Raw genomic sequence first — 19,856 nt, forward strand, 5'->3', positions numbered from 1 at the left:
GCCCCGACGTGCGGCGGCTCCGCCGGACTCGGCGCGCTTCCCCCGGCGCGGGGCCCCGGGCCCGGCCCCTCGCAGCGCGGCGGGGAGTGCGGGCGAGGGCGGCGGACTCCGGTCGCAGTCGCGGCGCCCGGGGCTTCTGGTTCCGGGAGCGATGCCTCCTAGTGGCGCACGCCGCGTGCGTGGCCTCGGCCTGGGCGACAGGGGCCGGTTGGCTGTCACGGCGGCCCTCGGTTGGCCCTTTCCTGCTTTATAGCGTGCAAACCTCGCCGCGCCGGGGCCAAGGGACAAGTTGGAGCTGTTGATCTGTTGCGCAATTGTTATTTTCCCCAGGGCGGCTTTGTCTTTGGATTTAGCGTTTCAGAATCGCAACTCCAAAATGTGTAAGGCAGGATATTCTGTTCTCTGCTGTCAAGGGTAAGAGTTGCGAGTGTAGATTAGAATTTGTATTGCTTTTAGTCTGTTACTAAATTTCTTGCTTTCAGCTATTATGCCCCCCCGCCCCAGTGTTTGCATATTTTTCCTTTTCTTTTTGAGAATTTGCCTCAGCTTCTTAGCATGTTCCTCCTCTTTTGCAAGGGCAGAGAATGAGACGCTTGGGTTTCATAATACTTTGCTAATAAATTCTGTAAATTGTATAAAAGTGAAAACAAGTTTCTATGCATGCTTTGTAGAAACTTTTAAAAGAGTAGATATTTCTATTTCATTTTTTTGTAATTGAGTGTTTGGAAAAAAAATTGGTTCAAGGAAATGTGTAACTTGACGGGTACGATAAACATGTTTATGCTGTTACATGTAAAGTTTTAGGTTAATCTGAAGATCTAATGTAAAGTTTTAAATTATTGACAGTATATTGTGTTGTTGTTTTTTTTCCTTTAAAGTTGTTTGTCTTGAACTTTCCCCCAGTATTGATTGGTATTATAGTCTGGTTTCTACAAGTATGAAGAAGTGAATTGTACTTTCTGATTTAGCTGCTGTTCAAGAATTTATATATATAGAAATTATTGTTTGGCCAAAGGATATATATGATGCAAACAAACTTTAGTGTTCCTAATTTCTGGAATTGTAGTGTATAGAGCTCTTTGTTATTTTTTGGTTTTCTTTTCTTTGCTATGTAATATAACATTCCACATACAAAGTGCATGAAGCATAGTACTGCTTTCTTTTAAGTGTGTTTTTCACACTTGATGCTTGATGGAAATAACTGCTTTTCCATCTTTGCAGTCAGATATCAATTTGCATATTTGAAAACTATTAAAAAAAGAAACAAGAATAGATTTCATGCCTACAATTCGTAATAAATCATTGTTTGTAGTCTAGAAAGATTTGAACAGAGTTAAGAACTTTCTTAAACTTTTGTCAAAGAAACTCTCCAGATGTGAAGAGGTATTAGGATACAGTTTTCACCATCTGTTCGGAGTATGGTTTGATAAACAGGGCAGAAAAGGAGCCTTCCGTTCTGTATCTCCATTAGGTGAAAGGAACCATCCATTACTCTGTTCAAGGGTGTCTTGGATAGATAAAATACTTTTGTAGATGAGGGCTGAAGTTGATCTTGGACTAGACTGATAAGATTATTTTTAAAAGTCAAACACAAAGAAAAATAGGACAGGCCTCTCATCTCCTGAATGAGTATTAAGCAAAGAACAACTTGACTTTTCAGATATGTGAAAAATCTCTTGAGAGCTTGTGGAAGCAGCACGTAGGAGGATAAATGCTCACAGCAGTCTTCTGCATTAAAAATAATGGACCATTTTGAAAAGTTTCTTTCATGTTAACTTGAGTCCTTATAAATACTGGAGGGGGGGCCTCTTATCTTTAGGATTACTAGGGAGAGTTTAAACTCAATTACATCATTTTTCTTAATATTTATTTTTGTTTGGGATGATTTGTACTTAATGAAGCTACATGAGAAAAGAAACCCTTGTGCACTATATGCACATTACTTTCTGAGAATTTTCTTTGTCATTACTGAAGACACTTAAAGAGCGTTTTGCATAAATATTTCCGCTTCAACTTTTCCTGGAACCTGGGTTGACTTTTCTGTTATGCAGGAAGAATTTGGCATTAAGATGATAATAGATCACTACCCCAGTGCCAGGCAATATAATTGTTTCACATGCATAATTCACAGTGACCCCATGGGAAATACTATTATCTCTGGTTTCCTGGTAGGAATTAGGCATAGACTCAGGCCAAGAGTTCTGATAAGGTGACCCAACTATTGAGTGGCTGAGGTAGGATTCAAATGCAGGTAGTCTGAATCCTGGGGGCTCCTAATCACCACTTCCAAACTGAACCTAGACTAGTTAAACTTTAAACAGGAGGACAAATTCACACTTTAAAAAATGGCTAAATTGAGAAGAACTTGGGAAGGGAGAGGCAGACATTTTAAAAATTAATGTATATACCCTTCTGCTTAGCAACACATTTTTTAGGGGGACCCTAAAAAAACCAGAATTATCTTTTGGAGGGCGAACCCTTTGTAGTACGGGCTTCTCCCACTAGATTAGTATTCTAGAAACCCATCGGCATCAGTGTACCAGCTAGTGCAGTGAGAGGTTGGGTTGCAGAAGAAATGTCCCAAGTTGTAGCAAACAGGTGACTGGTTCTTCCACCATGACAACGCAGCTGCCCACCCTGTGCTGAGTGTTCAGCAGTTTTTGACCAAAAACCGGCATGACCTCTGTGCCCCATCCTCACTATTCACCCAATGTCACCCCCAAGTGACTTTTTTTTGTTTCCCCAGATTAGAAAAGTCCTCAATTTTGCCGACATGAAAGAGGTGAAACAAAAAAATTGGCAGAAGCATTAAAAGGCATCAAAATTGACAAGTTCAAAAACTGCTTTGAGCAGTGGGAAAGGTGTCGCAATTGGTATATTGTATCAAATGGAGAGTACTTTGAAGGTGACTGAAATTTAAACATGTACAAATACACAATTTCAAACAAATAAATTCCGGGGTTTTTTGGGTCCCCCTCATTTGTGAGGGGGGAGGTGGATCTTGTTAACTACAAGGAGAGTAAATATAACCATCAATGGAATTACCCCCTGTGGTCCTTTTAAGGAAGACAGAAGCCTAGGTGGGTTTAATTTAGACAGGCATTTAGATTATTATTCCTAAAATAATAATCGTTTTTAAAACTCCTGGGATTCCAGTAGTGTCCAAGATTCTGCCTCCCATTTTTCAAGGACTCTTTTCCTTTTGTCTTAATTAAATGTCTTAACTACTGGGGTATTTGCCTTTGTTTGTCTTGTTAGTATATTCTTCCGTTCTATTGGCTCTTTTTATTTTGATGTAGTGATCAGAAATAAGATTTGTAGTGAGGATATGGTGAAGAGTGTGACAGACAGGGTAAAATGGGTTGAAGGAAAATGGGGAGAATGAGAATTTGAATTGAAAACAGCTAGCAGACAGCTGTTGGCCCAAATTAAACACAAATCCCCTGCTTTGGTATTTCTGAATTGAAGCAAGCATAAGGCCTCAAGTATATCAAGTTGAAGCTTACTTGGGACTTTGAGAATGGTCATTTCAAAATTAAATACTTTATTTCTTAGTTCTTATTGTTAAAGAAGTTGTTTTCAGAATTATTATCTTATTTGTCTGAAGTAAGTATACTGCATGACTTTTAGGGATCTGATGGATGATTTTTCTAAAAGTTGGTCTGAGTAAATCCCAGGGTATTTAAATGCCTGGCCCAGCCACTTCTGAAAGTTGACTGAAATCTGCCGCACCCAGGATAGAGGAGAAGAGGTTTATTAGATACAATATTTAATCTGATTGTTTATTAGATATAATATTTAATCTGATTGTCTTCATCTGTAGCTGTAGAAATGTATGTTTAAGTTTACCGTAAATGGAGACTAGAATAGAGTTTACATTTTGGTGACTTCTAGGAGTTACTGAAATTTCACTGCCACCTGCTTTTAAATATGTGCCAACAAACATTTATTAAAAGGGCTTTAAGGTATAGGCTTCTTAGAATTAATAATGGGATGTTTATGTAAATGAAAGCAAAAATATGTTCAAGTATGTAATATTTACATGTCCAGTGTTGGAGAAGTATAAATGGTATTCTTATTACTAACCCCTAGCCCTAACCCCAAAACAAGACTGTTAAAATCCTGCCCTGAGTTGTCCATGTGTCAGTCCCTGCCACAATAAACACCTTTTAACTATTAGTATTAAGTATTTTTAAGAACTTTAAGTGTGGGAAGCACTTTTAATCAGTTGTTTTTACAGCATAAGCTGTGTATTACAAATCCTCGAATTTGAAAGTCCTTTTGTGTATGTGAGCATATAAGTGTATTTGATCCAAACTATAGTGACAGTAGCAGAGACAAATCCAGAGCATAAGTAGGATTTAGAGCACCAAGTCAATCTTTGAAAGGTCCTGTTGATAGCTGACTCTTGAGAGTCACTACAGTCTGTCAACAGACTGTATCCTGAAGAAGTTTTAAAAAATTATTTGGCAGTACAAAATAGCTATTTCCTTTTCATGAACTTAAAAATGGAAAATTTGGGGCCTATAGTATCAGTAGCCCACTGATAAGACCCGAACTCTCTTGCTTGTTCAAATCAGAGAAGAAAAAATGTTGAAATGTTGTAAGAAAAAAATATTGATCACTTTGGCTTTGATGCCATCTTCTGAGTTTTTAGCTTTTATTTTCTGTATTATGTAGGCAATTCTTTTTAATGGCCTTTTAAAATCTTTCTTGATACTTGTCTTACCTGTGTATTTTTTTTCTACGGCTACATTGCAAGCTCTTTAAGTGTTCAGAATACAATTTATAGATAAACATACATTTTTAAGTGAGATATAATTCACACACTGTACAATTCATCCATTCAAACCAATTCAGTGGTTTAGTGTATTCATAGAGTTATGCAGCTATCACTGTAAATCAGTTTTCATCATCCTCAAAAGAAATTCCATCTCAATTAGCAGTCACATCCCATTTCCCTCCCCAACTCCCTCATCCCCTGGAATCTACTTTATATCTATGAATTTGCCTGTTCTGGACATTTCATATAAATGGAATCATACAATATTTGTCCTTTTGTGACTGGCTTCTTTTACTTAGCATGTTTTCAAGGTTCAACTATATTGTAATATGTATCAGTATTTCATTCCTCTTTATGGCTGAATACTATTCTGTCATATGAATATACCGTATTTTATTTGTCTATTCATCAGTTGATGAACATTTGAGTTGTTTCCATTTTTTATGTTTTTTGTTTCCTATAGCCATAATTCTTAAACTTTGTTGTATATTAGACTCACCATTAGTATTTAAAATACCGATGCCTGGGCCAAATCGCTCATGAAATCAAAATCTCTGGGGGTGGGGACCAGGCATTGCCATTTTTTTAAAGCTTCTGAAAGGTTTCCAATGTGCAGTCAGGTTTGAGAGTCAGTGCCCTAGGGGACCTACCTCAGTGCTTGATATCCATTGAGGGTATCTATATAGTGATTTAGAAAATCTGTTTAGGTGTCTTATGAAAGGAAGCGTTTTGTTTTGTTTCTGAGACAGGGTCTTGCTCTGTCTTCCAGGCTGGAGTGCAGTGGCACTATCACAGCTCACCACAGGTGGGTGCAGGTGATCCTTCTACCTCAGCCTCCCAAGTAACTGGGACTACAGGTGTGCACTACCACTCCTGGCTAATTTGTTAATTTTTTTTTTTTTTGTAGAGACAAGGGCTCACTATGTTGCTCAGGCTGGTCTTCTCAAACTCCTGGGCTGAAGCAATCCTTCCACTTGGCCTCCTAAAGTGCTAGAATTGCGGGCGTGAGCCACTACGCCTGGTCAGGAAGTGTTTTTATATTTGATTACTGCCCTGTACAGCCTTACTGTTGACATCTGACTGGAAACTGTGTTTTAAGGTGCCTGGTGAATGTTTGAAATTCAGTTATTATAACTTGAACTCTTTAAATTCCTCATGAAGATCTGGGTGGTAACTTTGTTATCAAAGGGCTTTTCCCAAGTAGGTCAGTAGAATTGTTTCATGTTTTTTCAGGAATGTGGACTGTAGTAACCTGCAATTCAGAGAATTTGGTAATAACATATGAGAGGGCAGTGAGTTCAGAATGCTCAAAGCCCAGGATGTGTGGTGGAAATTCTGGAGGCCAGGACAGAACACGGCCTTCCACTAAGGGACTCTGCATTCCTGGGCCTCTTCCTCTTCCACCATTAAAAAGAAAAGACTTGACCCTCCAAAGCAACTTTAGCAACTTCGTTTTTTAGTTCTCTCTATATCTGCCTGATAAATGATGGCTACCACTTGTACTTACCTAAATGGCTTTCTAGTTTACATATTTGGAAACTGGTGCTAACTTCCAGACTATTTGCAGGTGTGTGTGTGTGTGTGTGTGTGTGTGTGTGTGTGTGTGTGTGTGTGTGTGTGTCTGAGTATGTGTATGTGTATGAGTGTGTGCACATGTGCATGCACTAAGCACAGCAATCCCGCTTGAGAGATTTGATGGTGTGATGTGTGGTCTTTTGAGGCTGACTTAGCCCCTTCCCTATACACCCACCTTGCAGTCGCGAGGGACAGGTCAGAAAAGAGTAGGGAACCTTTGTGCACACCATGGCCTCCCTACCCGGGGTCTCGAGGTAGAGCTCACAAGGCCTAACTCTGGTCTTGTCCTTGACCATTGCCCCTTTGGTGAGGTGTGTTTAGTTACCTCTCTGAAAGCATGCTCTTCTTTTTTTTTTTTTCTTCTTTTTTTTTTGAGATGGAGTCTCACTCTTGTCTCCCAGGCTGGAGTGCGGTGGTACACTCACGGCCACTGCAGGCTCGTCCTGCTAGGCTTAGGCGATCCGTCCTCCTCAGCCTTCCAAGTAGCTGGAACTACAGACACATGCCATCACACCTGGCTAGTTTGTGTGTGTGTGTGATTTACTGTAGAAATGAGGTCTCACCAAGTTGCCCAGGCTGGTCTCAAACCTCTGTGCTCAGGCAGTCCTCTCACCTCGGCCTCCCAAAGTGTGGGATTACGTGCTCAGCCACTGCACCCAGCCAGCATGCTCTTCTAATACCGGTTGTCGGTAGTTTGAAATTCTTTTAACATGTCCCGCCTATTGTTTTAAGATTTTGAAAATTGTATCGTATTCTTTTACTTGTTCTTAGAGTTTTGCGCTGAATGACATATATTATGTGTGTTTAAAGTACCTCAAAACAGGTAGATTTCAGTGTTGATTTCAGGAATATGCAATGCATACTTGTATTTTCTTGAAGCATTTCTTTTTAAAAAATTTTTATTTATTATAAAGATGTGGGGTACAATTCAGGGTTAGGTATACAAACACTGATTATGCAGGTACCCTTGTTGATGAGGTATGCCCCTCCCTCCCCTAGCAGTTTCCCTCAACTGCCAGTCCCACCCCCCCCAAGCATTTCTTGTGTCCTTCCTTTTTTATTTTTTTTGTAAGAATGTAGCTGTCATTCAGGGTGGGTAAACAGTGAACTGTCACACAGACATTGAGAAACCACCTGAATTTGGGGAAAGTATTGACTATGTAGGTGGCCCACAAATAAGGGGTGCAGGAATTTTGCTTTATTTCAGACTTGACAGTTTTGTCCGCTCTGCTTCAGTATAAAATTTTAGTATCTCACATGGATGCAAAATCCAGCCTACTCCAGCCTAAGGGATTAGAATGAAGGGGAAAATGATTATAATTCTTTGTTGCCTCCCATGAAGGGAACAAGCACAGAGGTATGGCGCACGATGGAACCATATGTCATCTTCAAGTGCTTGAGGGTTGACTGAGGATCTGTGCTTTGTGTTTGTTTTGTAGTACTGGAGCCAGGGAGGCTTGCTGATGTGTCTAGAGAGCGTTAAAGAACCATCAATTTTTATTTTTAGCAAAAAGAATAATAAAAATCATTAAGGTTCTGGTAATGAAAATCACCCAAAATAAAAATAATCATTTTTTACTTGCAGTAGAAAAAAATTGCCAGTTTTTAAAGAAGTTGTTTTTTGTTCTTGATAATTCTCAATGAAATGTGATTAAAATATATATTGAAAAACCAGCTCTCAAGGCTGGTTTACTTTGTGGTGGCTGAGGTACCCCCTCCCCCGCATCCCATGTATTGCTCTTCTCCTGCTGGTTCCTAAGCTGAGACCAGGACCAAGAATGAGAGCCATTCTGCGGGGCCAGGTTCGTTCTTCTCCAGAGACAGCTTCACCCTCTGCTAGAAACGTCTATACCAGGCTGCCTGTCTGGGGAAATCCTTAGGGCAGTGCCTCCCGAACTGTGATCCAGGGTGTCCTTGATGAGTAGGTCAGAAAAGAGGGAAGGCATCTTAAGAAGAGCTGAGGAAACCTCGTATCTCTTCTCATTGATCCTGATAAAGAAAGTCTTTCCTCCCTGGAGAGTTGTGGGTAGAAATGACTCCCCTAGGTAGATACTCATTCACCTCCCTCCCTTCTGCCCTGCGGGACTCGGGAGCCTGGAGTTCTAGAGGCACACGGCTGTTGCCCTGTGATGCAGGTTTCCAAAGTTCGCTTGGTAACAGTACAATTGTGCTATAAAGGGTCAGTGATTGTGTGTGCTGGGAAAGATAATAATGGAGACTGAGGAAACAATTAGTCTTTCATTTCGGTTCATGTTACCAACTCACTTCCTATACTGTGAAGAGAACCAGTCTTTGGTGACATCTGAATACAGATAGAACTGGCAATTTCATGGGGAAGAAAAGGGAAAAGAAACCTTTACTAAAAACCTGCAAGTACTATACTAGACATGTTCTCTTACTTGATCCTGACAATAAATCTATGGAGATGGGGGTATTATATCTCCATTCTGTGGACAAAGAAACCTATTCAAATAAGTCATTTGGCCAAGGCCACATTACTTGCAGGTGGCAGAATAGTGATTCCGAATGTCCATAATCCCTACTCTCCCTTACCTGTGTGACTCCTTCTCTCCTGTCTTTCTTTTTTCCTTGTCTAATGTCTGTGGTCATTTTGTTAGCTGCTAAAATACAAAGAACTACTTTACAAGACAGTGTCCCTACCTCAGCAAGTTCATTCAGTGTTTACCAAAGGGGATGCTGTTGGCTCATGGGCTAGGCTTTTCTCTGGGGTGGAGGACTGTGCCGCTTGACAGGATGTTTAGCATCATAGTAACAACCAGAAAGCGCCCTACCCCACCTCCATTTGATTCCAAATGCTCCTGGGTAGGGGTAACAGCCTCAGTGGAACCACTGTGGTGCACTGACTTCTAGAGGCAACTTGAAGCCAGGATATTACTGCTTGTTCTCAGAAAATCTCAGAATATGCCTTCCCTGTACTTTGTAGGAAATCCTGCTGTCTCCCCAGACAGCAGCCTTTTTATATGCTTAGTCTCAAAGAGGTAATGAGAGAGGTCAAGGAAAATAATGAGCTCTAGAAAGGTACAGTGTAGGGACATTTTATTTAGGTAGAACTCGTCCAGGTCCCTTAACACAGAGAGCAATATTAGTTTATATGATAATTGTTAACAGTGGATGTTTGCCATTTCTCAGGCCTATAGCTACAAGGAATTGGTCCTAAAAAGATGAACTAAACATTACTGTTATTTTAATTTTCAAGGAGATGAAGTTACAAGTCATGTGCCATATCTCTGTGGGTCTTTGCTACCTTTTCCGTTGGGCATTTTTTGAAGGCGTCTGAATACTAAAGTAAGAGAGTAAGAGAAGTTGTGGGATAGCTGCCTAGGTTGCAATCTTATGGTAATAGCTTAATTTTAGGAAGAGAAAGTCTAGAACATTGGGGCATAGAGTAAGTTTGCTTACTTCTTGTCCTTTTTTCTGATCATCATGCAGAGGGAAATAACTAAGAAAATACACTTTATATTGATTAATTTCATTCAGATTGCAATATTCTTTAATGGATATTTAGAGATATTATCACATTTGCTCTTTTACAAGATCAATTGTATTGTTACCTTGAAGAGGTGTATGTTAATAGATATAGTACTTCATACTAGTGTATCCAAAGAATAACTTTGAAGTGTGAATGAAGTTAAATAATTTTTCTATGACTGGTAGTTGGATCATAAATGATGTTTAACATGGTATCTTTGTAATTTACATAATTTGAACCTCTAACACCAGATACTTTAGGTGTACAATGAACATATTGATTATTCATTCTACAAATATTTGTTAGGTATCTACACTACCTGAGGAATTTTTAAGGCATGAAGCTGTTCTAATCTTCCAAGATAGTACAGCAAGTACCCTTCTTGAAGGACATTTGCTTTTCAGATTGCCCCTCCTAATTAATTGATCCCTTTTGCTCTTTGTACATCTGAATTATAGGGTGTGTTTCATATCATAATTAGTATGAATTAGTTGACGTCATCTGTGTCTCTGCTTAGGGTGTGGGTTCCTCTAGGGTAGGGGCTGTAATCTTTTTTGTAACTCTGCTGTCTAGTACTATGCCTTTGTGCTTACTTAATAGTTGCCGGTAAATGTGAGAATGAGCCCACTAACTTCCTGGAGGAACTTAGCATTTAATACAGACTAGTCTGATATGCAACAGGGTCATAATGCAGATGAGAAAGTGTGACTTCCAACTGGGGTGCTCAGAGAGGACATCCTGAAGGAAGTGACATTTTAACAGACTTTTCTTAAACTGGTAGATTTTGTTTGGTTCAGGCTACAGCTGGAAACCTGAGCAACAATGCAGGCATGAGCTGGACTGTGGCAGAGTGTTGGGTCAACAGGGCTGAAAAGGTTAACTAGGGGGTAGCTGAAGAAGGCCTTTGGTATTCCTGTGTGGTGTTTGTACAGGGCATCTGAAAACCATGGAAGGCTTTGGAAAGGGCAAAAGAGCTAGACGTGGGTAGGAGATTATGGTGGGGAAATGGAAGATGAACAGGTTGGTGCAGGGATTGGGTAGGGCTCCTGCCAGGGTGTGGGTAGAGCCTTATTGTGATGAACTTTGCCATCAGCACTTACATTGAGGATCTGTCATTGTACCTCTTACTTGTATCTTTGCTAGACATTTAAAAAGAATTTTTTAAAGCCTCCTTTTCAAAGGAGGGGAGTGGATTTTCTCCTGTTTGGCTCTGCCATGCAGCTGTGTGCGCTCAAGCTTGCATGCTCTGTTGTCCCTGAGTTTTCATGGAAACTCGTCCACCAGCGTGTTCATTTCACTGATGAAAGAGAGGACAAACCGGGCAGAAGTTGCCTTTTGCTTTAAGAATGGATTCTTAGCTGGGCGCGGTGGCTCAGCCTGTAATCCCAGCACTTTGGAAGGCCAAGGCAAGAGGATTGCCTGAGCCTGGGGGTTCGAGACCAGTCTGGGCAACTTGGTGAGACCTTGTCTCTACAATCAATTTAAAAAAATAAGCCAGGCATGGTGGCGTGCATCTGTAGATCCAGCTACTTGGAAGGCTGAGGTGGAAGGATCAACTGAGCCCAGCAGGTCAAGGCTACAGTGGCCATGAGAGTGCCACTGCACTCCAGCCTAGGTGACAAGAGTGAGACTCCAACTCAAAAAAAAAAAAAAATAGATTCTTTCCTTCCCCCAAGGTGGCACAGAGGGAGTATCTCTCTTTTTGCCTCTTTCTAAGATCGATTTCCTATCTTCAATCAGTCTAACAGCCTGATTCTTGACTTCCAGTCACAATGATCAGCAATATTCACCCAAGAAAAGGAAAATCAGAAACAATGTCCTCTATTCTGTCTCCTGCGGGTTTGACTTGTGAGCTGCCAGCAGAGGGGCTTCTAGCAATGTTGACTATGGCACCTGTTGAGCATGGAGTCTCGTGGCTCTCCACAGCACCAGGCAGGAGCAGAGTCCTTTAGCAAACGCCTGAGGCCTGGGCAGTCCTTGTCACACCCTGTGAGGTAAGGAGCTTTTGCCCAATGTATAAGTGAAGAACCGAGGCCCATGAAGGTTTTTGTCAGGGAGATTTTACAATGGGGTGTGCTTCCATTCCGTCATCTTTAGGTTGTGGGTCATCTCTGTGGCAGAGGCTTAGCATTAAACAAGATGAACAGGGCACACAGTACACGTTCAACAAGAATGGCTAGCATTGTTATCATAATGACATTTCTTCTTGAAAAAAAGCCCTCCTTGAATTCTAGCTACATATCGGCATAAACATCTGTGCCCTTCTTTGCTGTTTGCTATAAACTTCTCATTCTTCCGTGTCTGCCCTACACACATCCTGGCCTTAATGTGAGGGCCTGGTTATTGCAGAGACTGAGGCCTTCTGAGACAGAAAACCAACCTGCAAGGCCTTATGTGTACCCTAGAACACCAGAGACCCTACACGCTGCCCAGGCTTCTCTGGGAGGTCCTCCAACCTGTCTCCTTTGTACTTTTGAGGCTTGTTAAACCATCTCACAGAATTCCTTTCCAGATGCACTCCTTCATTTATGACAGAATTTCTTACCCTGGGGTTCTGGGCCTGGAAACCCGGTGTCCACGAGCAAGTTCTATGGACAGAAGGCTTCTGGGGAGTGGAAGTGCATTAGTGGAAGGCTAAATCCAAACACATACTGAGCTGGCTGTGTAACCTTTTCCTCAACCCCTTATTTAAAGGCTTTAAAATACCTCTTTTGTAATAATTAACCTCTGACTAACTTTGGCTGTTAAGAGAGAAAGAGTGGAGAAGGGAAAGAAAACCTCCCAAGACCCTTAAGGGAGGTGACATAGCTGAACATTTTTTACATTTACTCCCTTTTGTTGTTGCCATTCAAATGTCTGATACATAAATAAGTTATGACATCACTGTCTATTTTTTTATCTAGTGGTTAAACACCAAAGCCAAAAAAGTAGATGATTCTCCTAGTCATTTGATATCACAACAGGAGTTGAATTGATCAATAGTATTAATCCCTCACCCTTAGGTTGTCCTTTATATCTGTAAGGGGCATTCACATACTTGTCTTTTTCATATGGGAGATACTCTATGAGGCTGGTATTGTCTTGGCTCACCATTACACGAACTATACAGTGAGGTTAGGTGCCTTGGCCGTGGTTACCCAAACACCCAGTTAGCAGCAGAGGCCCAACCTGGCACCCATGTATCATCTGTGCCAGGGCTCTTCACTGTACCCCGTAGCTTCCCGAAGGACGCCTAGGTTGTTCTGCAGTGAGAGCCTGTATTATGAGCCTGTACTGAGTGGATAAGAACTCTGGTTCTGTAAGATAGACCTGAGTTGGATCTCACTGTCACATTGATTGAAGGTCTTCAGGCAACCATCTCAGGAATTCTTAACCTCTCTGTGCTTCTGTTTCTTTACTCCAGAATGGCCATGATAATAATACCACTCTCCTGTGGAGATGGTTGTGTGATTGAATGAGCTAGTGGATACAAGTACTTGGAATAGTATGAGCACCTAGAAAGTACACAATAAAGGGTGGCCGTTACTGTTACTACGTAGACTATGTCATACCTATCTATATCTGGACTTAGAATCTTGACTCTGTGATCTTTCATTCTCAAATCTCAATGTGAAGGCTTACCAGGCAACCACTACTCCCTACATAATAATAATAATTATTATTATTATTATTTATTTTTTTTTTTTTTAGTTGGAGTCTCACTCTGCCGCCAAGATTGGAGTGCAGTGCACGCTCCTGGCCACTGGGCTCCAGTGATCCTTCCTCCTCAGCCTTCCAAGTAGCCAAAGCTACGGGCGCACGCTACCACGCCTGGTTAATTCTTTTTTTATGTATTGTACAGACGAGGTCTCACCAAGTTGCCCGGGTAGGTCTTGAACCCACAGACTCAGGCAGTCCACTCACCTTGGCCTCCCAAAGTGCTGGGATTACAGGCTGAGCCACCGAACCCGGCCTAGTGGGTTAATTTAAAAGAATTACATTAAGGAAAAGATTCCTATATTGATTTCCCCCCCCCAACCCCTCCATATTGATTTTAAGAGAATGAAATACCACCCATATACTAAGGATAATTTCCTTTTTTGAAGAAGTCCAAATTGCTGCCTGGCAATTGGCAAAACCTGTTAATGCTGTGCATTCTCAAGTTTATATATCTGAAAGCAGTAGAAATGTAATTTCTGAACTCAGGGTTAATTTATGTTAATATTTATATTCTTAGTTGGAAGAGACTCTCCCAGGACCTGAGGTCCTTATTTCTATCTATTCTTCAGATAACATTTTTTTTTTTTTTTGAGTTGGAGTCTCACTCTGTCACCCATACTGGAGTGCAGTGGCCATTCCCGGTCACTACAGCCTTGACCTGCTGGGCTCCAGCAATCCTTCTGCCTCAGCCTTCCAAGTAGCTGGAACTACAGGCGCGTACTACCACGCCCGGCTAATTTTTGACTTATTGTAGAGATGAGGTCTCGCCTGCCCAGTGGGTCTCGAACCCGCGGGCTCAGGCGATCCACTCACCTCAGCCTCACAAAGGCGCAGGATTACAGGCTGAGCCACCGAACCCAGCTTCAGATAACCTTTTTAAGAACCATGGTAATTTTGTGGCATCTGGGCCATAACACTGCTGAATAGCATGAAAATAATCCATTTAGGCATCATGAGCCCTCTAGGTAATTTAGACTCATCCCAGCTCTTTCAGGTCATTGAGGTAGCTTTTTATAAATAATTGCTAACTGTGTAAGTATTACCTAGTATAATCTGGAAAGGTTAATGTTCTGGGTGTATTCAAGTGTTTCCTCAGGAGTAATCTGCAAAACAGAATTCACCCTTAAGGAGATGGGAGTGTGGAGGGCTCGCTTGTTAGGCTCATGCTGGCCACACCATCCAACAATTTAGTCCCTAACCACTTGTCACTATTGCGCGCTTGAAATGTGGCTAGTGCACTCGAGTACCTGAATTTTTAATTTTGTTAAATTTTGACTTAAATTTAAAAACAGAAGTAGTATAAAATGCTTTCCTGTGACATATACCTTTATTGTTTTGGCAAGACTCCAGTTCATGTCATGTTGAGCAAGATTTGTTGTAGTGTATACCGTGTTTGTCACTTTTAATACCTCATTAATAATTTTCTTACTTTGGTTACATGTTAAAATAATTTTTAGAGCTGGGCTTGGTGGCTCAGCCTATAATCCCGTACTTTGGGAGGCTGAGGTATGTGGATTGCCTGAGCCTGCGGGTTCGAGACCTGCCTGGGCAACTTGGCGAGACCTCATCTCTACAATAAATAAAAAAAATCAGCCGGGCATGGTAGCGCGTGCCTGTAATTCCAGCTACTCGGAAGGCTGAGGCGGAAGGATCGCCGGAGCCCAGCAAGTCAAGGCTTCAGTGGCCAGGAGCGGCCACTGCACTCCAGTCTGGGTGACAGAGTGAGACTCTGACTCAAAAAAAAAAATAAATCCAGTATTAGTTTTCAGACTCCTAGTTTGGACCTCATAGAATCAAATACATTTAGAGAAAGGGATCTTGAGGGTCATCTAACCCAACCCCAACTTTTTGCAGATGAAGAAACTAAGGCCAAAGGCTATTGTAAGATGATATGACCTACTCCCAGATGGAGACTGACCCCAGCGTTCTCTATTGCCTTTGATTTGGATCCTGGGTTTACTTGACATTGGAAGCACAGCGGACATGAGAGGGTAGTCCACAGTTTCTCTTATCAGCAACACCAAACAGAGGAGTTGATCAAGCCTGCCATAGGGCAAGGGAGTCACAGTCTGTCACAAAACAAAACATTATTCACAACAGTATATTGTGAATTAGTAGTTATAGTATGCAAAAGTTATACAAATTACAAGACTTATAGTTACATCGTATTATATTTTTCAAATATGACCTAAAAGGAAAAAGGATTCATTTCAGCTGAATGAGCACAGTCTGCATGGGAGTTAAGGATTCCTTGAAGTGACTTACAGGGAATGTATAGGAGATAAGGGAAAACACTTTTCTTTGCTAATTCTCAGGAATGTAGCTACATGCAGGTCCACTAGAATGCTCATTATACCTTTTTTTCTTTGAGTCTCAGTCTCACTCTGTCACCCAGGCTAGAGTGCAGTGACACACTCATGGCCACCCCAATGTCGACCTGCTGGGCTCTGGTGATCCTTCCGCCTCAGTCTTCCAATTAGCTGGAACTACAGGCACGCACTACCGCACCTGGCTATTTTTTTTATTTATTGTAGAGACAAGGTCTCGCCAAGTCGCCCGGGCTGGTCTCGAACCCTCGGGCTCAGGCAATCCACTCACCTCAGCCTCCCAAAGTGCTGGGATTATAGGCTGAGTCACTGAGCCTGGCCGTTATGACTTTTTTTAAGAGTTATGGCAATATGGACAGATAACAGTGAGTTTCCATATCACCACAGCTTTTGTCCTTGAGGAAAAGACTGAGCACTTGACTTCGTGTGTTTATTATTTAGTTAAGGTTGTCTGAGATCATTTACAAGTTTAGGATTGTTTTAAGCGCATTAGAAAGTGGGCAAAAGACATGAATAGGCACTTTTCAAAAGAAGAGATATGAGCAGCCAACAGACACATGAAAAAGTGCTCAGCCTCACTCATCATCAGAGAAATGCAAATCAAACCACATTGAGATACCACCTAACCCCAGTAAGAATGGCCATCATTAATAAACAACAAATGCTGGCGAGGATGTGGAGAAAAAGAAATCATTCTACACTACTGATGGGAATGCAAACTAGTGCAGTCTCTTTGGAAGATAGTGTGGCGATTTCTGAAAGAACTAGAAATCGACCTTCCATATGACCCAGCGATCCCCCCATTGGGAATATACTCAAGTCATTCTACCAAAAAGATACCTGCACACGCATGTTTATGGTAGCACTATTCACAATAGCAAAAGTATGGAACCAACCATGCTGTCTATCGAAGCTGGACTAAATAAAAAAAATATGGTACACATACACAATGGAATATTATGCAGCCACAAAGAAGGACAAACATACGGACTTTGCAGCAACTTGGATGGATTTAGTCTATCATACTCAGTGATCTATCACAGAAACAAAGAACAGAGTACCATATATTCTGACTCATAAGCGAATCTTGAACAATTATAATACTATAAGAAAAAATTGGCAGTAGTGGAAAACTGCCAGGGGAGAGGGGGCACACCACATCTACAAGGGTACTTGCATGATAAACATTTGTATACCTAACCCTGAATTGTACCCCACAAAGAAGAATTAAAAATTTAAAAACTAAATTAATTCAGAAAGAACTAGAAATTGACCTTTCATATGACCCAGCAATTCCCCTATTGGGAATATACCCAGAGGAGCTCAAAATATTCTACAAAAAAGATACCTGCACACATATGTTTGTTGCAGCTCTATTCACAATAGCAAAAACATGGAACCAACCGTGTTGCCCATCAAAGCTGGACTGGATTAAAAAAATGTGGTACAAATACACAATGAAATATTATGCAGCCATAAAGAAGGACAGATATATGGACTTAGCAACTTGGATGGATTTGGAGTTGATCATACTCAGTGATATATCACAGAAACAAAGAACAGAGTTCCATATGTTCTCACTCATAAGTGGACCTTGAACAATTATAAAGCTATAAGAAAGCGATTGGCATTAATGGGAAACTGACGGGGGAGGGGGCGGGATTGGCAGTTGAGGGAAAAGAGTACCTGCATGATCAATGTTTGTGTACCTAACCCTGAATTGTACCCCACGTCTTTATAATAAAAATTAAAAATAAATAAAAATAAAAAGATTAAATGACAAAAAATAAATAAAAAATAAAAGTTTAGGCCTGTGTCACAGTATTGCTTTCTTATGAGTGTAGCAAAACTGATTTAAGGGAAGAAGCCACCAACAATTACAATGAACACCCTTAGAGCAAACCAGAATGTTATTTCTTGGTTGAGGGGTGGGGCAGGAAGGGGAGGCATTCTGATTTATTATGTGGTGACTGACTCATGGGAGAGTGTGTCAGATTTGGAGGGGGGCTGCTTCTGCTGCAAGTGCAGCTGCTGGGCGGTGACTTTGATACTTAACCTTCATCGCGGTTTCTTCACTCAGAGCAGTGAGAATTAAATGACATGATGCAAGTGAAAGTGTCTTATGCCCTAAAATACTCTGGATGGGAGTGTCTTCAAGGAGAGTAGAACTGTTTCTTGGACCAGGACACACTTAGGTCTTGGTGAACCCTTGGATGAATCGGTCAGGTTTGGAATGTGTATTTAGTAGGTACATGGCCTTGAACCCATGCTCTTGCTTGTGTAACCCTGGAGGTGAGACAGTGGAGATAATCTGCGGGAAAAGACTTAGAACCGAAAGGCTCTAGTTTCTAGTTAAGCAAGGACACAGAAAACCACACAGTATTCAGAGCTTGCAGATGGAGGAAAGAAAGCCATCTAAAGAAGAGAACAGGTCAGACATCGGGCTGTTTTCTAATAACAGAGTTCTGTAGGCCATTAATTTGGTTACCAGGTTGAATTCCACACAACAGTTTTTCAAGGGTCAGTTTTCAAAGTATTTTTTAATGTTTAATGAGTTTTCAAGTAATAGAAATTGTAATAGGGAAATTTGGCCTGAAATCTAATTTGTGATTGATTGACCAGATGACCATGTGGATTCTGCTTAGATGAGACCTAGGACTAGTTGCCTAATTAGCATCTCAGGTCTCAGGATCCTCATTGATGAACCTGGGGTTGGAACTGTAGTCTCCAGGATCACTGCCAGCTCTTCTTAGTCAGTTGGGTGTTCTAAATGTAATTTAATGGCCAAGAAAGCACCTATTCCTGAGTGACACATCCTTAGAAAGAAGGCCTTTTCCTGGTCTAATTAGCCGGTAGATGGGTCAGCCTGGGTGGACTTGCTTTTACTTTTAAAGGTTTACCTGGTCTATTAGAAAGGCTGAGGTTGCTGATTTTGCGCCCTTTGAGACTTTCCCCAACCTCTGTGTTACCTGTGGGTCCCTCAGTCTCCTCTGTATTTCTTGCACCTGCAGCCAAGGCTAGCTTGGTGGGAACGTGGCTAGGCAACCACTGGGAGTTAAAGAAGTGCTATTTACTGGCCGACACTTCGGGACGGGAGGTTTTTTCCTTTCTTTAGCTTCAGTTTGTTTGTTTGTTTTTTAAGATAATGGGAAGGGCCCAATTTTGAAGTGATTCTGGAATGAATACAGGAGACCTTGTTTAAACAGTGAATGTGTATTTAATGGGTGAGCACCATGTGCCAACATGGTGCAAGCCATGAAGGACACAAGCTGGGAAAGGTATGGGAAATGGGCACACTGCACATGCCTGGTGGGAGTGCAGAAGGCACGACCTCTGTGGAAGGGGGTCTAGCAGGATCTGTCATAGTTTTAAAAATGCATGCACTCTTTGACCCAGCAACTCCACTTCTGAATATTCCACAGATATCGTCACACATTTATGTACAACGATATTCATTATGGTATTATTTGTTATAGCAAAAAGATTAGAAGCAAAAGCCAAGTGGGGGACTGATTAAATATATTATTATTATGGTACATTTGAATAATGAAATACCATCCAGTCATTAAAAATAATGTGGCAACTCTGTGCCTTCATGTAGAACCATCTCCAAAATACATTAAGTGGGGAGAAATAAATGTAGAACACTATGATTAAATGCTATTTGGGGTGTGTCTATGTGTATGTATTTAATAGAATATCTTCCTAAGAAAATACACACAAAAAAACTGATATCAGTGGTTGCTTTAGAGGAGGTAACTGGGAGATTACTTTTACAACTTTTAAATGTTATACCATATACATGTGTTACCTATTTTGAAAAAGCCCCCATTGTCATGCCCTAAAGGAGTTGATAGTCTAGTCAGACCATAGTAAGAAAGCCCCATAAGATATATAGCATGTGGAGTAAATATTAGCTTTATGGGAAGACTGAGTGTGATGCTAAACTCTTCTTATGCAAGTAAATTGGCTTGATTTACCT

General features: G+C 41.2%; 1 protein-coding gene across 5 annotated transcripts in view; it reads left to right on the top strand.

The window, feature by feature from the left end:
* NFE2L2 (nuclear factor, erythroid 2 like 2) overlaps window positions 1-19,856 on the top strand; it is a 37,207-nt gene continuing 17,351 nt past the window's right edge. For 3 of the 5 annotated variants that reach the window (XM_008060861.1, XM_021713823.1, XM_021713824.1), the window contains exon 1: window positions 1-414. The gene's annotated coding sequence lies outside the window, so the exon portion shown is untranslated. The remainder of the gene's footprint in view (window positions 415-19,856) is intronic. The other 2 variants (XM_021713812.1, XM_021713817.1) reach the window with 2 other exon arrangements.

The sequence above is a fragment of the Carlito syrichta genome, unplaced genomic scaffold, assembly GCF_000164805.1.
Source record: "Carlito syrichta isolate Samal-C Ts95f unplaced genomic scaffold, Tarsius_syrichta-2.0.1 Scaffold93669, whole genome shotgun sequence".
Classification (NCBI taxonomy): Eukaryota; Metazoa; Chordata; class Mammalia; order Primates; family Tarsiidae; genus Carlito; species Carlito syrichta.